We start from the raw sequence: 22,150 nt of genomic DNA, 5'->3' as shown, positions 1-22,150 counted from the left end.
CAGGGAGAGGCTGGTGCTGCTACTAGGGGGTCATACCATGGGGGAGTAATAAAGCCCACCATAATGCCCCCCCAATAGAAATAATTCTCCTTATAATGTGACAGTGCAAAAAATACCCCCTTTTAATGCCCCCAGTTGAGCTAATGTCCCCATAGTGCCCCCATAATGTGCCAGCATAAAATACCCCAATATAATGCCCCCAGTAAATGTCTCCATAGTGCTCCTCTCCCCCTTCCTCATAGTGCCCCCCATAATGTACCAGTATAAAATGCCCCAGTAGATGCCCTCAGTGTCCCCCATAATTTTCAAGTATAAAATACCCCTTCTTAGTGCCCCCGTAGATAACCTTATAGTACTCCTCTCCCCAACAGTACCCACCATAATGTGCCCTAGTATAAAATGCTACTGTATAGATCCCCCATATAAAATACCCCTTCTTTGTGGCCTCAGTAGATGCACCTATAGTGCCCACCAAGAATGTGCCCCATAGATGCCCCCAATAATGTCAGTAAAATGTTCCCCCATAGATGCCCCCATCATGTGCCAGTAACAGGAGGGCCCCCCATCATGTGCCAGTAACAGGAGAGCCCCCCATCATGTGCCAGTAACAGGAGGGCCCCCATCATGTGCCAGTAACAAGAGGCCCCCCCATCATGTGCCAGTAACAAGAGTCTCCCCTATGCCCCATTATGTGCCAGTAACAATAGGGGCCCCCCATCATGTGCCAGTAACAAGAGGACCCCCCCTATGCACCATCATGTGCCAGTAACAGGAGGGCCCCCCATCACGTGCCAGTAACAAGAGGGCCACCCCCATCATGTGCCAGTAACAAGAGCCCCCCTATGCCCCTTCATGTGCCAGTAACAGGAGAGCCCCCATCATGTGCCAGTAACAAGAGGGCCCTCCATTATGTGCCAGTAACAAGAGCGCCCCATCATGTGCCAGTAACAAGAGGACCCCCCATGCCCCATCATGTGCCAGTAACAGGAGGGCCCCTATCATGTGCCAGTAACAAGAGGGGCCCCCCTATGCCCCATCATGTGCCAGTAACAAGAGCCCCCCCCATGCCCCATCATTTGCCAGTAACTAGAGGGTCCCCCTATGCCCCATCATGTGCCAGTAACAAGAGCCCCCCCCATGCCCCATCATTTGCCAATAACAAGAGCCCCCCCCCATGCCCCATCATGTGCCAGTAACAGGAGGGCCCCCATCATATGCCAGTAACAATAGGACCTCCCATCATGTGCCAGTACCAAGAGGCCCCCCATGCCCCATCATGTGCCAGTAACAGGAGGGCCCCCATCATATGCCAGTAACAATAGGACCCCCCATCATGTGCCAGTAACAAGAGGGCCCCCTATGCCCCATCATGTGCCAGTATCAAGAGCCCCCCCCCATGCCCCATCATGTGCCAGTAACAGGAGGGCCCCCCCATCATGTTCCAGTAACAAGAGAGCCCCCCATGCCCCATAATGTTACAGTAAAAAGAGGCGCCCCCCATCATGTGCCAGGAAAAGACTTTTCCTAAAAGTATTATACATCTAAAAAAAAAAAGGTATACTTACCTCTGTGTCAGCGATGCAGGACTCTTCCGGCCTGTGTCCCGCGCTGTACGGCTCAGGCGGCGCTCCATCTGCCCCCATGTTAATCCAGCACTGTGTGGGGCATTAAGGGGACTGGTTGGGATTAGGTGCATAGTTATATTTTGGGCAAAGTTATAGGTGTGGCCTAGTGCAGAAATAATAATTGGCGCACAATGTGTCTCACTTTGTTTAGTAAGTTGGGAGGTATGTATCTGGTGGTATTGTTGGTTATTGGTGCTTGTATTGTGGTAGTGTACCGTTAGTCAATGGGGCAAAAACATCACATGTGGATAAGGGTACGGTCACATCAGAGTCAGAAATCCGTCAGTGGAGTTTACCATATACGGCATAGCCGGATACTGCCGTTCTCCAACAGATCCCCATGGACTACAATGAGATCTGCACCAGCCGGCAGTTATACTGAAACAGGCTGAGCACAGGACCTGAACGAGGGAAGGGAAGTGATAAATGGCCACAAGATGTCACCGTTCTACAATGCAAATTTCAAAAACTTCAAAGCCATGTGGCCACCAGCAGTAAAGTCAGAGCAGGCGGCTTTGTTGTGGGGAAATGTTAGACACTGGTTAATTATTACGTCTGCCCCAGCCTTGTAAATAACCAAACTGTGTCCATGGCTCATGTCCATTATCTGCTGGAGCGTCCTTGTAGAACAGAAAAAGGCCAGAAAGTAGTCCCTTGAGGTCTAAGATCTTGCATGTACAGCAGCCCGGCTAGCTCAGTCGGTAGAGCATGAGACTCTTAATCTCAGGGTCGTGGGTTCGAGCCCCATGTTGGGCGACTATGTCTTTTTGGAAACACAGGCAGAGCCTACTAGTAACTGCAATAAAACATGTGGATCCTCCACTAAAAATACAGCAGGACAAACCCTTTCCATACAGTTTATTTTATTAGGGAATAAGGACATCAGAGAGTCAGGTTTCTACTCAGGAACCCCAGATGCACTAATTTCTGAGAATAACAAAAACTTTCAAAGAACAGACTTTAGAGAGATTTTTATCCAGCACATGAAGTAAATTGTGATTATGCCCTGATTGCAACAGCTAGAGCGCCTCTATTAACCCGTAGAGGACCCGAGCTGTACATGTACGACGCAGAATAGATGTCCGTGACTTAAGGACCATCGCCGTACATGTACGACGCTGTGATCGGGCGGGTGCAGGAGATGAGCCCGCCCGATCCGCGGCAGAGGTCTGGCAGTCACTGATAGCCGGACCCCTGCTGCATGCGCCGGTATCGGTGAAAGCAGCCGGTCCCGGTGCTGCTGTGACGGGGACCCGATGGCATGGAGGAAGGCAGCACAATGCCTTCCTTAGGCATCGTGGCTGCCTTCCGGGAGAGCCTGTGAGATCCAGCCCCCTGGATCTCACAGGCAGGAAGCTGTATGAGTAATACACACTGTATTACACTTACAGCCAATGCATTACAATACAGAAGTATTGTGATGCATTGTAAAGGTGATCAGACCCCCAAAAGTTTAAGTCCCAGAGTGGGACAGAAAATAAAGTGTTAAAATTAAAAATTAAAAATTTAAAGTTGCAAGTAAAAAATGCTGTTATTGTTTAAAACTTAAGTAAATAAAAAAGTATACGTATTAGGTATTGCCGCGTCCGTAACAACCTGCTCTATAAAAATACCACATGATCTAACCCCTCAGATGACCACCGTAAAAAAAAACGGTGTCGAAAAAGCAATTTTTTTGCCACCTTACATCACAAAAAGTGTAATAGCAAGCAATCAAAAAGTCATTTGCACCCCAAAATAGTGCCAATCAAACCGTCATCTCATCCCACAGAAATCAGACCCTACCTAAGTCAATCGCACAAAAACTGAAAAAACTATGGCTCTCAGAATTTGGAGACACTAAAACATGATTTATTTTTTGTTTCAAAAATGACATTATTGTGTAAAACTTACATAAATAAATAAAAAGTTGACATATTAGGTATCTCCACGTCCGTAAGAACCTGCTCTATAAAAATATCACATGATCTAACCCCTCAGGTGAATACCGGAAAAAAAAAACGGTGTCAAATAAGCCATTTTTTGTCACCTTACATCACAAAAAGTGTAATCGCAAGTGATCAAAAAGTCATACACACCCCAAATTAGTGCCAAACTATTATCTCATCCCGCAGAAATCAGACTCTACCTAAGACAATCGCCAAAAAACTGAAAAAACTATGGCTCTCAGAATATGGAGACACTAAAACATGATTTATTTTTTGTTTCAAAAATTTAATCATTGTGTAAAACTTACATAAATAAAAAAAAGTAGACATATTAGGTATCTCCGCGTCCAATAGAACCTGCTCTATAAAAATATCAAATGACCAAACCCCTCAGGTAAATACCTTAAAAAAAAAGGGTAAAAAAAGCCATTGTTTGTCACCTTACATCACAAAAAGTGTAATAGCAAGCGATCAAAAAGTCATACGCACCTGAACTGACAATCGCCCAAAAACTGAAAAATCTATGGCTCTCAGACTATTTAGACACTAAAACATTATTTTTTTTGTTTCAAAAATGAAATCATTGTGTAAAACTTACATAAATAAAAAAAAGTACACATATTAGGTATCGCCGTGCCCGTGATAACCTGCTCTATAAAAATATCACATGAAAAAATATATAGTTGTGATGGCACACTCTCATCTGGTATACAATGGAACAATTATTTTGATTTAAAAACGTATTTATTTATATTCTCAATGTAAAAACAACACCAGTTTGATGTACTGGGGAGACTATTCCGTAGATTTGGTTTAAAGTGCTATATGCAAGCTGAGTACATGTATTGCTGAGTATAGGCAGGGTACATATAATGTGAAACACAAGCTGAGTACACAGAGATGAAAGCTGAGTACAATAAAGTGTTGTATGTACACTGAGTACAAGAAAGTGCTATGTGCAGACTGGGTAAGCATAATTTATTGGGGGGACTGTCGTGTAGACTTGGTTTAAAGTGCTTTATGCAGGCTGAATACAATAAAGTGTTAAGTTTAAGTTACGTATATATAGTGTTGCATGTAAACTGAGTACACAAAGGTAGTTGATGTAAGTTGAGTACACAGAGGTAGGTGGTGTGAGCCGAGTACAATAAAGTGCTATATGCAGACTGAATACATGAAAGTGCTATGTGCAAGCTGAATATATATATAAAAAAAAAAAGAGTATAAGCTGCGTACACAAAATGGTTGATATGGACTAGATGTAAAGAGTTGTAAAATACATCAATGAGCAAAAACCGGAAGCATAAAAATATTGTAAATAGAGATTCAATATATAAAAACCATTGGATGTCGTGTACATATGAATTCAGTGCACTAAAATGGAGTCCAGAGAAATTTTTTTATAAAATAATATAAAAATATATATAATGGGGACCGATAATGTCACTTAGATTAGACGTTTGCTTTTGATACCAGATTGATTATGGTATGTTTATTGAGAAGAGTTCCAGTCCTGAAAATTCCCACTTTGTAAGGAGGGAACAATTTGGTTGCAGATATACAGTTGCAAGAAAAAGTATGTGAACCCTTTGGGATGATATGGATTTCTGCACAAATTAGTAATAAAATGTGATCTGATCTTCATCTAAGTCACAACAATAGACAATCACAGTCTGCTTAAACCAATAACAGACAAAGAGTTACGGTAAATGTTACCATGTTTTTATTGAACACACCATGTAAGCATTCACAGTGCAGGTGGAAAAAGTATATGAACCCCTAGACTAATGACTAGTCTAGTAAAAAAAAAAACACACACCAAAATATTAATTATAAATTAAAAAGAAAGATTTACAAAAAAATAACTACACGTTAACAATAAACATTCATTTTCAGAAGATTTGAGTAGGATTTTATTTTTTTTTTCAAAAATGAAAATTCACAGAATATCGGTATAAATTATCGGCCATTTTTTGTCACCTTACATCACAAAAAGTGTAATAGCAAGCAATCAAAAAGTTATATGCACGCTATACTAGTACCAATCAAACCGTCATCTCATCCCGAAAAAAATGAGCCCCTACACAAGACAGTCGCCAAAAAAATTAATAAAACTACGGCTTTCAGAATGTGGAGACACTGAAAAATATCTTTTTTTGTAAAACTGAAGCAATCAACCTAAAAAATCATAGTCATATTTGGTATTGTCGCATCTGTAACAACCTGTTCTATAAAAATACCACATGATCTAACCTGTCAGATGAATGCTGTAAATAACAAAAAATAAAAACGGTACCAAAACAGCTATTTCTTACTATTACCTTGCCTCACAAAAAGTGTAATATAAAGCAACTGAAAATTATATATACCCTAAAATAGTACCAACAAAACTGCCACCTTATCCTGTAGTTTACAAAATGGCGTCACTTTTTTGGAGTTTCTACTCTAGGAAGCATCAGGGGGGCTTCAAGTGGGACATGGTGTCAAAAAAATAGTCCAGCAAAATCTGCCTTCCAAAAACCGTATGGCATTCCTTTCCTTCTGCACAATGCCGTGTGCCTGGTACAGCAGTTTACGACCACATATGGGGTGTTTCTGTAAACGACAGAATCAGGGCCATTAATATTGAGTTTTGTTTGGCTGTTATACCTTGCTTTGTAACTGGAAAAAATAAAATAAAACGGAAAATCTGCCCAAAAAGTGAAATTCTGAAATTTCATCTCTATTTTCCATTAATTCTTGTGGAACACCTAAAGGGTTAACAAAGTTTGTAAAATCAGTTTTGAATAACTTGAGGGGTGTAATTTCTAAAATGGGGTCACTTTTTTGGAGTTTCTACTCTAGCGGTTTCTTTAGGGGGTCTTCAAATGTGACATGGCAGCTTAAAATTATCCCAGTGAAATCTGCTTTCCAAAAACCACATGGCATTCCTTTCCTTCTGCGCCCTGCCGTGTGCCCGTACGGTAGTTTACGACCACATATGGGGTGTTTCTGTAAACTACAGAATCAGGGCAATAAATATTGAGTTTTTTTTGGCTGTTAACCCTTGCTTTGTTAGTGGCAAAATTGATTCAAATGGAAAATCTGCCCAAAAAATGAAATTCTGAAATTTCATGTCCATTTTCCATTAATTCTTGTGGAACACCTAAAGGGTTAACAAAGTTAGTAAAATCAGTTTTGAATACCTTGAGGGGTGTAGTTTCTAAAATGGGGTGATTTGTGCGTGGTTTCTATTATGTAAGCCTCACAAAGTGACTTCAGACCTGAACTGGCCCTTAAAAAGTGGGTTTTGGAAATTTTCAGAATAATTTCAAGATTTGTTTCTAAACTTCTAAGCCTTCTAACGTCCCTAAAAAATAAAATGGCATTCACAAAATGATCAAAACATGTGATAGATCTGAGGGTCCAGGGTTCATATCCCTGTTCGGGCACCAAAACCCCCACAAAAAACAAAACATGTGATAGACATATGGGGAATGTAAAGTAATAACTATTTTTGGAGGTATTACTATCTATTATAAAGGTAGAGAAATAAAAATTAGCAAATTTGCTAATTTTTCAATTTTTGGGGTAAATTTGGCATATTTTTATAAATAAAAAAATAATAATTTTGACTCAGTTTTATCACTGTCATAAAGTACAATATGTGACGAGAAAACAATCTCTCTGATTTTTTGTATTAGGGTTGTCCCTTGCTGCAGCAGCTGGCCAATCGCAGCGCACAGCTCATAGCCTGGGAGTCCCAGCAAGGGGCACGCCTAATACAAAAACTCCGCCCAGTACAACAGAGGGAGCTGCAGACACCGGAGCCTATACCGGGCGAATGGAGCGGCGCCCAGACATACTAGTAAGTGCAGGGGGACCCCTGGGCGCTGCTCTGCCCACTGATATAGTTAGTTTTTCGTTTTTAAACTAGTGAAAGGTCCTCTTTAAAGGGAGTCTGTCACCTCCATATGGCCATACACAGTGCTTACATGGCTCTGTAGCACACCTATACAGGATTGTAACGGTACCTTTGTCTTTGTCTTTAGACTTGCACCAGCAGGAAAAACGAAGTTTAATTCATATGCAAATGAGCACTCGCAAGTGCCCAGGGGCGGAGTTCAGCGTGTAGGTGCCCAGGCTGCTCTGCCTTCTTTTCACTTTACTCCTCCCCAGTCTCTGCCTTTGCCCGCCCTCCAAGTCTCTTGCCTCATCGATAGGTCCGGACTTGGAGGGCGGGCAAAGGCAGAGACTGGGGAGGAGTAAAGTGAAAAGAAGGCAGAGCAGCCTGGGCACCTACACGCTGAACTCCGCCCCTGGGCACTTGCGAGTGCTCATTTGCATATGAATTAAACTTCGTTTTTCCTGCTGGTGCAAGTCTAAAGACAAAGACAAAGGTACCGTTACAATCCTGTATAGGTGTGCTACAGAGCCATGTAAGCACTGTATATGGCCATATGGAGGTGACAGACTCCCTTTAAATAGGAATGCTAGTGTAGCATGCATTGCGATGTATAGTGTAGGTTAGCCTGGCGTCACACAACAATGCCATGCTCGCAAAGACGACTGTAAGTAATTTATTAAGTGCTGACTCATGGCCTGCGCTGCCTCACAGTACTAAAGTCTGTATGTATAACGACTGATTGTAATAAAGGTGTTTCAATAAAAAATCTGTTATAGAAATACTTGTAATATCCATCAGATAACAATTCTTGCGAACCTAATCTGTGCTGTCATGTTCTTCTGTTATTCCTCCTGGAAATTTATGAATATGTTCTGTCTGACCAAGTAAGGTCACATCCATTGGACAATGTGGATGTTAGGACCCAGATGTCAATTTAGTCATACATTTCCAGGACAAATAATAGAATCTGGCTGAATAAAACTTCATATTCACACTCCTGGTGTGACAAACTCCGCAAAATATATGCCCTGCTCTCCCGAGCCTTAACTTTGTGCTGTCAGCAGCTCAGCATGGTCAAAACTACTGACAGACCCCTTTTCATTGTTTTATATTCTGCCTATGACCAATGCGATATTTTTTTGTACAGTCTGCAAAAACTTGTGCAGACCTGGTATCTAACCACCATATGCTCACTATATGCATACCTCCTGTGTCAGGGCGAGTCCCCATAAGCCTACTGTCTGCCATGTAATACCGTGATTATGGTAACAAAAGCTAATACAATGTATAAGTGACTTCATGTGTGACTCATGGAGGTGAAATCTCAGGCAGTCACCTAAAAACTGGAAGCTTGTAACATGGAGTACTCCTGCATGTAGCAGAACATGGATGTCCAGTGCTGCGGGTAGCAGTTTGTTGGTATAGTACTGGGATCCTTTATTATATCCTGCCAGAAATCATCAAATCTTCCAAGTAATTATTGATTAGAAAGTTATGAATCCGGTGCCCGGTTACTTATAATTCTGTGAGGGGGCACAATGTGGGCATAAATACTGTGCACGAAGGGGGAATAACTACTATGTGGGGGCATTAAGGGGACTGGTTGGGATTAGGTGCATAGTTATATTTTGGGCGGAGTTAGAGGCGTGGCCTAGTGCAGAAAATAATCGCTGCGTTGTGCGCCGCACAATGTGTCTCTCTTTGTTTAGTAAGTTGTGAGGTATGTATCTGGTGGTATTGTTGGTTATTGGTGCTTGTATTGTGGTAGTGTACCGTTAGTCAATGGGGCAAAAACATCACATGTGGATAAGGGTATGGTCACATCAGAGTCAGAAGTCCGTCAGTGGCGTTAACCATATACGGCATAGCCGGATACTGCCGTTCTCCAACAGATCCCCATGGACTATAATGAGATCTGCACCAGCCAGCAGTTATACTGAAACAGGCTGAACACAGGACCTGAACAAGGGAAGGGAAGTGATAAATGACCACAAGATGTCGCCGTTCTACAATGCAATCTTCAAAAACTTCAAAGCCATGTGGCCACCAGCAGTAAAGTCAGAGCAGGCGGCTTTGTTGTGGGGAAATGTTAGACACTGGTTAATTATTACTGTCTGCCCCAGCCTTGTAAATAACCAAACTGTGTCAATGGCTCATGTCCATAATCTGCTGGAGCGTCCTTGTAGAACAGAAAAAGGCCAGAAAATAGTCTCTTGAGGTCTTAAAATTTAAAAGCACAGCAGCCCGGCTAGCTCAGTCGGTAGAGCATGAGACTCTTAATCTCAGGGTCGTGGGTTCGAGCCCCACGTTGGGCGACTTTACTTTTTTAGTATTGGAGTATTTTTGGAAACAGAGGCAGAACCGATTAGTAACTGCAAGAAAACATGTGGATCCTCCACTAAAAATACAGCAGGACAAACCCTTTCCATACTATTAATTCTATTAGGGTATAGGGACATCAGAGAGTCAGGTCTCTACTCAGGAACCGCTCCGGGGGTTTCAAGACGCTCTAATTTCTGACAAAACACATACCGACGTCTGAATGGAGCCTTACAGGGGGGTGATCAATGACAGGGGGGTGATCAATGATAGGGGGGTGATCAGGCAGTCTATATGGGGTGATCAGGGGTTAATAAGGCGTTAATAAGTGACAGGGGGGTGGGGGGTGTAGTGTAGTGGTGTAGTGCTACTTCGATCCAAGCAAAAGGGACCACCAGAGGAGCAGGTAGCAGGTATATCAAACGCTGTTAACAAAACAGCATCTGATATACCTTTCAAGGGTTAAAAAAAATCACATCTACAGCCTGCCAGCGAACGATCGCCGCTGGCAGGCTGTAGATGCACTCGTTTACCTGCCGTTCCTGGGAACGCGCGTCTCGCGAGATGACGTGGCGGCGCAGTGAAGGAGGAATAAACCGGCCGCCTTCGGACCGCAATCCTGCGTTAGGCGGTCCGGAGGCGGTTAAAGAGATCACTACTGGGGGGCATTATATGCAATGTGCACAACTGGGGGGGGGGGGGGGCATTATATGTGAAGAGGGCACTTTATGTAAAGAGGCCACTACTGGGGGGCATTACACTGCGTGCAGAATTATTAGGCAAATGAGTATTTTGACCACATCATCCTCTTTATGCATGTTGTCTTACTCCAAGCTGTATAGGCTCGAAAGCCTACTACCAATTAAGCATATTAGGTGATGTGCATCTCTGTAATGAGAAGGGGTGTGGTCTAATGACATCAACACCCTATATCAGGTGTGCATAATTATTAGGCAACTTCCTTTCCTTTGGCAAAATGGGTCAAAAGAAGGACTTGACAGGCTCAGAAAAGTCAAAAATAGTGAGATATCTTGCAGAGGGTGCAGCACTCTTAAAATTGCAAAGCTTCTGAAGCGTGATCATCGAACAATCAAGCGTTTCATTCAAAATAGTCAACAGGGTCGCAAGAAGCGTGTGGAAAAACCAAGGCGCAAAATAACTGCCCATGAACTGAGAAAAGTCAAGCGTGCAGCTGCCAAGATGCCACTTGCCACCAGTTTGGCCATATTTCAGAGCTGCAACATCACTGGAGTGCCCAAAAGCACAAGGTGTGCAATACTCAGAGACATGGCCATGGTAAGAAAGGCTGAAAGACGACCACCACTGAACAAGACACACAAGCTGAAACGTCAAGACTGGGCCAAGAAATCAGATACTGTAGTAGATCACTAGCAGTCCTATGTTACACCTCAGATAACACAGAGATAACTCTCTGAGTACAGATAATGTAGTAGATGGGTGTGAGGCCCCAGAATTCTGAACACGTACAGTGTGACCTGAAGTCTGGGGCCAGAATGCGGCAGTATGGGCCAAATTCTCAATCTTCTCCCCCAACCCTACCATGAAACAGATATGTGGATGGACATTATTATTACAGTAGAATACCGCCCCATACCTGTTACATCCAGTGACGTCTCCTGTGATGTAGACTCTCCTCGACGTCTTCATTCAGAGATAAGACCACCATGATAACTTCTTTCAGCCGCTTCTCGTCTCTGCAGAGTTTCACCGAAAAAAATTTAGGTTCCTCACTTTACTATCATGCTCTCCTTCCTTCAACACTGTCATCCTGCTGCCCCCCAATACTGAGCTAGAGCCAGACAGATAGCTTTCATTCCCCCTGTATATTATAATGGCCCCCTCTTTATTATTAATGTACTGGCCCCCTCTTTAATAACAAAGAGGGGCCATTACATTAATAATAAAGAGGGGCCATTACATTAATAATAAAGAGGGGGTCATTACATTAATAATAAAGAGGGGCCATTACATTAATAATAAAGAGGGGCCATTACATTAATAATAAAGAGGGGGTTATTACATTAATAATAAAGAGGGGGCCATTACATTAATAATAAAGAGGGGGCCATTACATTAATAACAAAGAGGGGGTCATTACATTCATAATAAAGATGGGGTCATTATATTAATAATAAAGAGGGGGCCATTATATTAATAATAAAGAGGGGGTCATTACATTCATAACAAAGATGGGGCCATTACATTAATAATAAAGAGGGGGCCATTACATTAATAATAAAGAGGGGCCATTACATTAATAATAAAGAGGGGCCATTACATTAATAATAAAGAGGGGGTCATTACATTAATAATAAAGAGGGGCCATTACATTAATAATAAAGAGGGGCCATTACATTAATAATAAAGAGGGGGTTATTACATTAATAATAAAGAGGGGGCCATTACATTAATAATAAAGAGGGGGCCATTACATTAATAATAAAGAGGGGTCATTACATTAATAATAAAGAGGGGCCATTACATTAATAATAAAGAGGGGGTTATTACATTAATAATAAAGAGGGGGCCATTACATTAATAATAAAGAGGGGGCCATTACATTAATAATAAAGAGGGGGTCATTACATTCATAACAAAGATGGGGTCATTATATTAATAATAAAGAGGGGGTCATTACATTCATAACAAAGATGGGGCCATTACATTAATAATAAAGAGGGGGCCATTACATTAATAATAAAGAGGGGGCCAATACATTAATAATAAAGAGGGGGGCCATTACATTAATAATAAAGAGGGGGCCAATACATTAATAATAAAGAGGGGTCATTATATTAATAATAAAGAGGGGGCCATTACATTAATAATAAAGAGGGGGCCAATACATTAATAATAAAGAGGGGGGCCATTACATTAATAATAAAGAGGGGGCCAATACATTAATAATAAAGAGGGGGCCATTACATTAATAATGAAGAGGGGGCCAATACATTAATAATAAAGAGGGGGCCATTACATTAATAATGAAGAGGGGGCCATTACATTAATAATGAAGAGGGGGTCATTACATTAATAATGAAGAGGGGGTCATTACATTAATAATGAAGAGGGGGTCATTACATTAATAATAATAATGTACTGGCCCCCTCTTTATTATTAATATAATGGCCCCCTTTTTATTAATAATGTACTGGCCCCCTCTTTGCTAATATAATGTCCCCCTCTTTGTTATTAATGTACTGGCCCCTCTGTTATTAATGTACTGGCCCCCCTCTTTGCTAATATAATCGCCCCTCTTATTGCTGTGCCAATGCCATTGAATATAGCCTTTCTGCTCCAGTCCTCTCCTCTCCCACCCCCCATACTGCCGCCAGAGCCTCTGCAATTAGGTAAGGTAACATTAAAAAAAATACTTACCTATCTCCATCCCCGCTTGTTCCCGCCGCAGGCGGTCACGAACGCCTCACTGTGCCTTCCTGCGCCGCGTCATCGCGTCATCTCGCGAGACCCGACGCAGGAGGTCACAGTGAGGTTATCGTGACCGAGTCCTGCGTCGCTCTACTGCCTTATAGGCTTCAGGCCACTAGGCCTGAAGCCTATGGGGCATAACGGAGGGGACGGGAGCCATAGGCTCCCGTAGCCCTCATTGAAATTTCGGATGCCTGGCGCCCCCTGCAATTTGGCGCCCGGGGCAACGGCCCCTCCGCCCCCCCCCCCCCCCCCACGCTACGCCCCTGCAAGAAATATCTCAAGACTGATTTTTCTAAGGTTTTATGGACTAATGAAATGAGAGTGAGTTTTGATGGGCCAGATGGCTGGATTGGTAAAGGGCAGAGAGCTCCAGTCCGACTCAGATGCCAGCAAGGTGGAGGTGGAGTACTGGTTTGGGCTGTTATCATCAAAGATGAGCTTGTGGGGCCTTTTCGGGTTGAGGATGGAGTCAAGCTCAACTCCCAGTCCTACTGCCAGTTTCTGGAAGACACCTTCTTCAAGCAGTGGTACAGGAAGAAGTCTGCATCCTTCAAGAAAAACGTGATTTTCATGCAGGACAATGCTCCATCACACGCGTCCAAGTACTCCACAACGTGGCTGGCAAGAAAGGGTATAAAAGAAGAAAATCTAATGACATGGCCTCCTTGTTCATCTGATCTGAACCCCATTGAGAACCTGTGGTCCATCATCAAATGTGAGATTTACAAGGAGGGAAAACAGTCCACCTCTCTGAACAGTGTCTGGGAGGCTGTGGTTGCTGCTGCACGCAATGTTGATGGTGAACAGATCAAAACACTGACAGAATCCATGGATGGCAGGCTTTTGAGTGTCCTTGCAAAGAAAGGTGGCTATATTGGTCACTGATTTGTTTTTGTTTTGTTTTTGAATGTCAGAAATGTATATTTGTGAATGTTGAGATGTTATATTGGTTTCACTGGTAAAAATAAATAATTGAAATGGGTATATATTAGTTTTTTGTTAAGTTGCCTAATAATTATGCACAGTAATAGTCACCTGCACACACAGATATCCCCCTAAAATAGCTAAAACTAAAAACAAACTAAAAACTACTTCCAAAAATATTCAGCTTTGATATTAATGAGTTTTTTGGGTTCATTGAGAACATGGTTGTTGTTCAATAATAAAATTAATCCTCAAAAATACAATTTGCCTAATAATTCTGCACTCCCTGTATATATGAAGAGCACTACCGGGGGGCATTATATGTAAAGAGGACGCTACTGGGGGCATAAAAGGGGGCAATAATACTAAATAGGTGTGTTTAAGTTTGTAAATACAAGTTGTGGTTAAGAGACGTCATCTGTGCAGGACTGAGAAAAAATAAATAAAAAAGGAAAGAGAACAACTCCAGTCAGAGGAGACTTTACCCGTCACTGAATGGGATTATTACTGATTGTGTTCTGCTATGTATGGGATTTACTCCTCCAATCATTCCTGGAGAACCCCTTCAACGACGTGACAAGTAAATGGTTACAAGGTGATTTCACAGTAGTGCAGCTGCCCCCAAAATATAGACAGATTGCTGCAATCTTAGCCTCTCTCTGTTATGAGCACTGCTTGGAAAAAACTAAACACATTTTTGTCTTTTAATTCCTATTACAACCGAAGGAAAAAAATAAATAATAGAAGTCACCCAACTTAGGGTACTTTCACACTTGCAGCAGGACGGATCCGACAGGCTGTTCACCCTGTCGGATCCGTCCTGCGGCTATTTCGCCGTGCTGCCGGACCGCCGCTCCGTCCCCATTGACTATAATGGGGACGGGGGCAGAGCTCCAGCGCAGCACGGCGGTGCACGGAGAAAGCCGCCGGACTAAAATTACTGCATGTCAGGCTTTTTAGTCCGGCGGCTTTCTCCATGCACCGCCGTGCTGCGGCGGAGCTCCGCCCGTCCCCATTATTGTCAATGGGGACGGAGCGGCGGTCCGGTGGCACGGCGAAATAGCCGCAGGACGGATCCGACATGGTGAACAGCCTGTCGGATCCGTCCTGCCGCAAGTGTGAAACTAGCCTTAGGGCTTAAACCCACAACCCTAAAATGAAGCGGCTCATGCTGTACTGGCTGAGCTCCTGTAGAGTTAAGGGGATTGTGTCCCTAATAACATTTATTCTCCTCCGGATGGGGTGAGGATTTGATCACTGGGGTTGTGACCTTTGGGAGTCTGCTGCTGAACTGCCCTGAGAATGGAGAGGTGGTGGGGGGTCCCAGAGGTCAGACCTCCCATTGATCAAACACTTATCCCTTATCTACAAGTGTCATCAGTGACACAGCCCCTTTAGGCCTCTTTCACACGGGCAAGATTTCCGCGCGGATGCGATGCGTGAGCTGAACGCATTGCACCCGCACTGAATCCGGACCCATTAATTTCTATGGGGCTGTGCACATGAGCGGCGATTTTCACACATCACTTGTGCGTTGCGTGAAAATCGCAGCAAGCTCTATTTTGTGCGTTTTTCAAAACGCAGGCCCCATAGAAGTAAATGGAGCTGTGTGAAAATCGCAAGCATACGCAAGCAAGTGCGGATGCGGTGCGATTTTTATGCACGGTTGCTAGGAGACGATCGGGATGGGGACCCGATCATTATTATTTTCCCTTATAACATGGTTATAAGGGAAAATAATAGAATTCTTAATATAGAATGCATAGTACAATAGGGCTGGAGGGGTTAAAAAAATATAAAAATAATAATTTAACTCACCTTAATCCACTTGTTCGTGCAGCGGGCATCTATTCTGTCTTCATCTTTGCTGTGCACAGGAAAAGGACCTTTGGTGACGTCACTGCGCTCATCACATGGTCCATCACATGTTCCAGCACCTTGGTTAAAAAGATCATGTGACGGACCATGTGATGAGCGCAGTTATGTCATCAAAGGTCCTATTCCTACGGCACAGCGAAGATGAAGACAAAAGAGAAGACGGGCTGCGCGAACAAGTGGATTAAGGTGAGTTAAATAATAATTATTTTTTTTAACCCCTCCAGCTCTATTGTACTATGCATTCTGTATTAAGAATGCTATTATTTTCCCTTATAACCATGTTATAAGGGAAAATAATAAAATCTACACAACACCTAACCCAAACCCGAACTTCTGTGAAGAAGTCCGGGTTCGGGTCTGTGTACCAAACATGCCGATGTTTCTCACGCGTGTGCAACACGCATTACAATGTTTTGCACTCGCGCGGAAAGATCGCGCATCATATCCGGGCCAAAAACATGACACCTGTGTGAAAGAGGCCTTAATGTTTAAAGCTACAGTAGCCAGGCTACCTCAGTTGTTAGCAACAAAAAAAAAAAAAGACTCAGGGTTGTGGGCTTGAGCCCCATGTTGGGTGACTGCTCATTTAGGGTTTTTGTAACATATATTAGTTTTAAAGCAGAACTGTGTTGGTTATTTCCACGAAAAGTGCCCATTTTTCCTACCCAATCAGCTGCTCCAGTGGCGCAATCGGTTAGCGCGCGGTACTTATAAGACAGTAACTGGTGAGCGATGCCGAGGTTGTGAGTTCGAGCCTCACCTGGAGCACAATCTTTTGCTATCTGAGTCATTACTTGAAATGTCAGTAAATCCAGTTTACTGAGAATAAATGTGAAGAATCTGTAAAAAAAATTCTAATTTCAAACTTGAATAATTTAAAATGTGGAAAAATCAACCACTGAGGTGCTGGGTTATCCAAAATTCTTAAAAGACTGTCTGCAAAAAAAAAAGTCTGCTTTTTCTCCGCCTACATGCACATGACCGTATGTGTTTTGTAGTCTGCAAATTGCGGATCCGCAAAAAAAAACAACGGATGACATCCGTATGCCAGCCGTTTTTTTTGCGGATCCATTGTAACAATGCCTAAAACGGACCAGAATAGGACATGTTCTATTTTTTTTTTGCGGGGCTACAGAACGGACATACTGATGCGGACAGCACACGGTGGGTCTGCATCCTATCTGCAAAAAAAACCGGAACGGACACGGATACAAACAACGTTCGTGTGCATGTAGCCTAAAACAGTGGTCCTCTTGTCCATGGACTGTGTCGTCTAGTTGAGCCCTGTTCACTGTAAAATGCATGAGTTGCAATACCACCAACAACCCATAGACAAGCGTGGCGCTGTTTCTGGAAATAAGAAAACAAGATTTTTGTAAAACTTACCAGTAAAATCTCTTTCTCGCTCTTCATTGGGGGACACAGAAACCGTGGGTATAGCTATGTCCTCTAGGAGGCGTTGACACTAGTAAAAGCTGTTAGCTCCTCCCCTGGCAGCTATACCCCCTCCAGCCTGGAGAGAGAGCTTCAGTTTGTGTAGAAGCAGTAGAAGAAGCAAGTAAACCAACAAAATAACGTGGGACACCAACAATGCCAAGAACCCAACTAGGTTCTAACCAGCAACAGCCACAACTGTGGCCTAACAACAATACTGGATACAGATAACACAGTGATAACTCTCTGAGTACAGATAACACAGTGATAACTCTCTCAGTACAGATAAAACAGTGATAACTCTCTGAGTGCAGATAACACAGTGATAACTCTCTGAGTACAGATAACACAGTGATAACTCTCTGAGTACAGATAACACAGTGATAACTCTCTGAGTACAGATAACACAGTGATAACTCTCTGAGTGCAGATAACACAGTGATAACTCTCTGAGTACAGATAACACAGTGATAACTCTCTGAGTACAGATAACACAGTGATAACTCTCTGAGTACAGATAACACAGTGATAACTCTCTGAGTACAGATAACACAGTGATAACTCTCTGAGTACAGAAAACACAGTGATAACTCTCTGAGTGCAGATAACACAGTGATAACTCTCTGAGTGCAGATAACACAGTGATAACTCTCTGAGTGCAGATAACACAGTGATAACTCTCTGAGTACAGATAACACAGTGATAACTCTCTGAGTACAGATAACACAGTGATAACTCTCTGAGTACAGATAACACAGTGATAACTCTCTGAGTACAGATAACACAATGACAACTCTGATTACAGATAATGTAGTAGATGGGTGTGAGCCCCCAGAATTCAGAACACACAGTGTGGTCTGAAGTCTGGGGCCAGGCTTCGGCAGTGTGGGCCATATTCTATATACCCCCCCCCCCAGCCTACCGTGAAGCAGATATTTGGATGGACATAACATACATTGATATGAAATATACAGGAGAATACCGCACCATACCTGTTACATCCAGTGACATCTCCTGTGATATAGACTTTCCTCAGCGTCTTCATTCGGAGATGGGACCGTCATTACAGCGTCTCGTCTCTGCAACGTTTTGCAGAATTTTTTTTAGATTCCTCACTTTACTATTATCCTTAGATAACAGACCTCCCCTCCCCTGTAGTGACCATAAGTATAATTGCAATGAGCAGGACACTGGGTCAGTGGGTCAGCTTTGCAGTGGGTCAGTTTATATATGTAATAGTTTGTGACGCCAGTTGCAGCTTGCGCAGGTACTGTAGCAGGGCCCTTTAAGATGTTACAGCTCATACCAGGCGAGGAATGCCAGAGGGGGATAATGTCTCTGTGCAGTGTCAACGGTGTCTCCTACCTTGGTACGGCTGGACTCCTGTATCCCGGCTCACATGCAACAAATTGAGTGTTGTTAATAGGTGTTTTGATGGAATAATTAACATCCAGACAGGAGATATCGTCCAACTCGTCTTTACTTAATGGCAGCTTTGAATCCGTACAAGTTACAGCTTTAGTCTTTAGGTCCCAGCAGGTTTTGGCAATATGTGGCAGGAATTTATATCTGTTCTGCTTCTGGTACATACGCCTAGTAGATCTGGCAGGTATTAGTCTTCTGCTCTGTCTGTATTCTGCTTGGCAATGGGCCTGACTAGCTGAGGAGGAATTTGGCTTCTCCTGGACTTGGGAAATGTACTCACAGCTTGGCTCACAGGGTATGCTTCTTCCTGGATGCTGGAGATGGCTGCTTCTCTGGTCGACCAGCTGAGGTAGATGACTCAGGCTGGGAAGATGGATCCGGGCCTCAGCCGAGGTTGGATCCAGGGTTGGGATCCCTGATTCTGGGAGCTCCTATCAACACAATTTACCTCAACAGGGGTGGCTGGAACACTCACTAGACTTCCTACTCCTCCTCATGATACAGGACATGGGAACGTCCCACTTCTGCTCATACAGGGGAGTCTAGACTGGAATGGACTATTCCGGTCTAGATATACTAAACTGTTCTATAGACTGCCTATACATTGCCGCCACCTACTGGTGTACATGGAGAATTACAGCAATTTACATAAAACAGTCATAGGAAATCCATATAATGGAAAATGCAATGTAAGGTTACACAGGATGATAATACATTTACACTTAACATCATATAGCAGGGTGACAGTTTTAGTGACATACTCTGGGATGTTACATAATGTCCTCTGTATAATTATGATATATAATGGCCCCCTCTGTATTAGTATTATTATCATAAAGACCACCTCTGTAGTATTATTGTAATAATTATGCCCCCCTCTGTATTATAGTAATAATTATGGCCCCCTATAGCTCCTCTAGCATACAGTCCCATGTAAGATACATCACTCTACTGCCTTCAGTCCTTCTTGCAAACAGTCCCATGTACAATACATCACTCCCCCTGCCTTCCTCTCCTCCAGGATACAGTCGCATGTAAAATACATCACTCCCCCTGCCTTCCTCTCCTCCAGGATACAGTCGCATGTAAAATACATCACTCCCCCTGCCTTCCTCTCCTCCAGGATACAGTCGCATGTAAAATACATCACTCCCCCTGCCTTCCACTCCTCCAGGATACAGTCGCATGTAAAATACATCACTCTCCCTTCAGCTCCTCCAGCATATAGCCCCATGTAAGATACAACCCCCAGAGGATGCCATCTGCCCATCTCTGCTGTCCTTATACCAGGCCTACCAGTATTACCCCTTCATATACCGCCTGGTCACCCCACACCTAACAGTCTGAGTCACTTGTCTCCCTGAGTGTTAGGTGGGGTGATCAGGGGGGCAGGCGGTAGATCAAGGGGTAATGCTAGTAGGCCTGGCCTGGTATATGGACAGCAGAGATGGGCAGATGGCATCCTCTAAGCAGTACTGTCACTCTGGTCAACCTTCACCAGCACCCTGACTGCCACCTGCTTGGCCTGGCTGTCATGGCACTTCACTGCCTGGTGCTTGGCTATCAGCGCTGAGGGACTCAGTCACACAGTGACACTGACTGTCATTCAGTGCTGATAGCCAAGCACCAGGCAGTGAAGTGCCATGAGAGCCAGGCCAAGCAGGTGGCAGTCAGGGTGCTGGTGAAGGATGACCAGAGAGACAGTACTGCCCAGAGGATGCCATCTGCCCATCTCTGCTGTCCATATACCAGGCCAGGCCTACCAGCAGTACCCCTTGATATACCGCCTGCCCCCCTGATCGCCCCGTCTAACACTCAGGGAGTGACTCAGTCACACTGTCTGGCACTCTCTGTCAGTGGCGCTCATTCCGGCTGCCCGTGGAGCCTGTCCTGAAGGGGCACTGCAGCAGCCATCTTCTTCTTCTTGCTCCGGCTCCGCAGTGTCTTTCCCGCCTGAAAGGTGGCTGGAGCCTATCAGTGAAGTGCCGTACTGACCTGCGCGCCCTGGTGATTTATCAGGGTGTGCGCTCATTCTGCTGAAACCGCTCCACACTCTGCAGCGCTGTGCAGTGCAGCAGAGAGAAAAACTGAAGTTAACAATTTTTTGGGCGCCAGCGCCCCCTGCAGCCCCCTGCAGACCTCCCAACCGTCCTGGATCCGGCGGGACAGTCCAGTCCAGTCCAGTGCAGTATGAATACAGTGTAATTGTGTCAGGGCGAGTCCCCATAAGCCTACTGTCTGCTATGTAATACTGTGATTATGGTAACAGAAGCTAATACAATGTATAAGTGACTTCATGTGTGACTCATGGAGGTGAAATCTCAGGCAGTCACCTAAAAACTGGAAAAAAAAAAAAATGGGCAGTCAGTGGTCACCTAAAAAACTGGAAGCTTGTAACATGGAGTACTCCTGCATGTAGCAGAACATGGATGTCCAGTGCTGCGGGTAGCAGTTTGTTGGTATAGTACTGGGATCCTTTATTATATCCTGCCAGAAATCATCAAATCTTCCAAATAATTAAAATGATTAGAAACTTATGAATCCGGTGCCCGGTTTCTGTGAGGGGGCACAATGTAGGCATAAATACTGTGCACGAAGGGGGAATAACTACTATGTGGGGGCATTAAGGGGACTGGTTGGGATTAGGTGCATAGCTATATTTTGGGCGGAGTTAGAGGCGTGGCCTAGTGCAGAAAATAATCGCTGCGTTGCGCGCCGCACAATGTGTCTCACTTTGTTCGTTTGGTAAGTTGTGAGGTATGTATATGGTGGTATTGTTGGTTATTGGTGCTTGTATTGTGGTAGTGTACCGTTAGTCAATGGGGCAAAAACATCACATGTGGATAAGGGTATGGTCACATCAGAGTCAGAAGTCCGTCAGTGGAGTTTACCATATACGGCATAGCCGGATACTGACGTTCTCCAACAGATCCCCATGGACTATAATGAGATCTGCACCAGCCGGCAGTTATACTGAAACAGGCTGAACACAGGACCTGAACGAGGGAAGGGAAGTGATAAATGACCACAAGATGTCGCCGTTCTACAATGCAAATTTCAAAAACTTCAAAGCCATGTGGCCACCAGCAGTAAGGTCAGAGCAGACGGCTTTGTTGTGGGGAAATGTTAGACAATGGTTAATTATTACATCTGCCCCAGCCTTGTAAATAACCAAACTGTGTCCATGGCTCATGTCCATTATCTGCTGGAGCGTCCTTGTAGAACAGAAAAAGGCCAGAAAGTAGTCCCTTTAGGTCTAAGATCTTGCAGGTACAGTA

General features: G+C 43.8%; 1 protein-coding gene and 3 non-coding genes across 4 annotated transcripts in view; 3 read left to right on the top strand and 1 right to left on the bottom strand.

Annotated features, from left to right (window-relative positions):
- ANGPTL6 (angiopoietin like 6) overlaps positions 1-18,523 on the bottom strand; it is a 71,195-nt gene extending 52,672 nt beyond the window's left edge. Inside the window, exon 1 of the mRNA XM_044282805.1 lies at positions 18,440-18,523. The gene's annotated coding sequence lies outside the window, so the exon portion shown is untranslated. The remainder of the gene's footprint in view (positions 1-18,439) is intronic.
- Positions 2,309-2,381, top strand: TRNAK-CUU. Its single transcript has one exon. It is a non-coding gene; the product is annotated as a tRNA-Lys (tRNA).
- On the top strand, positions 9,682-9,754 carry TRNAK-CUU. Its single transcript has one exon. It is a non-coding gene; the product is annotated as a tRNA-Lys (tRNA).
- TRNAI-UAU lies at positions 16,689-16,781 on the top strand. The gene is given in 2 exon segments: positions 16,689-16,726; positions 16,746-16,781. It is a non-coding gene; the product is annotated as a tRNA-Ile (tRNA).
- Positions 18,524-22,150: the final 3,627 nt, after the last annotated feature.

Source organism: Bufo gargarizans, chromosome 2 (genome assembly GCF_014858855.1).
Source record: "Bufo gargarizans isolate SCDJY-AF-19 chromosome 2, ASM1485885v1, whole genome shotgun sequence".
Classification (NCBI taxonomy): domain Eukaryota; kingdom Metazoa; phylum Chordata; class Amphibia; order Anura; family Bufonidae; genus Bufo; species Bufo gargarizans.
This window is presented reverse-complemented; position numbering and strand designations above follow the sequence as displayed.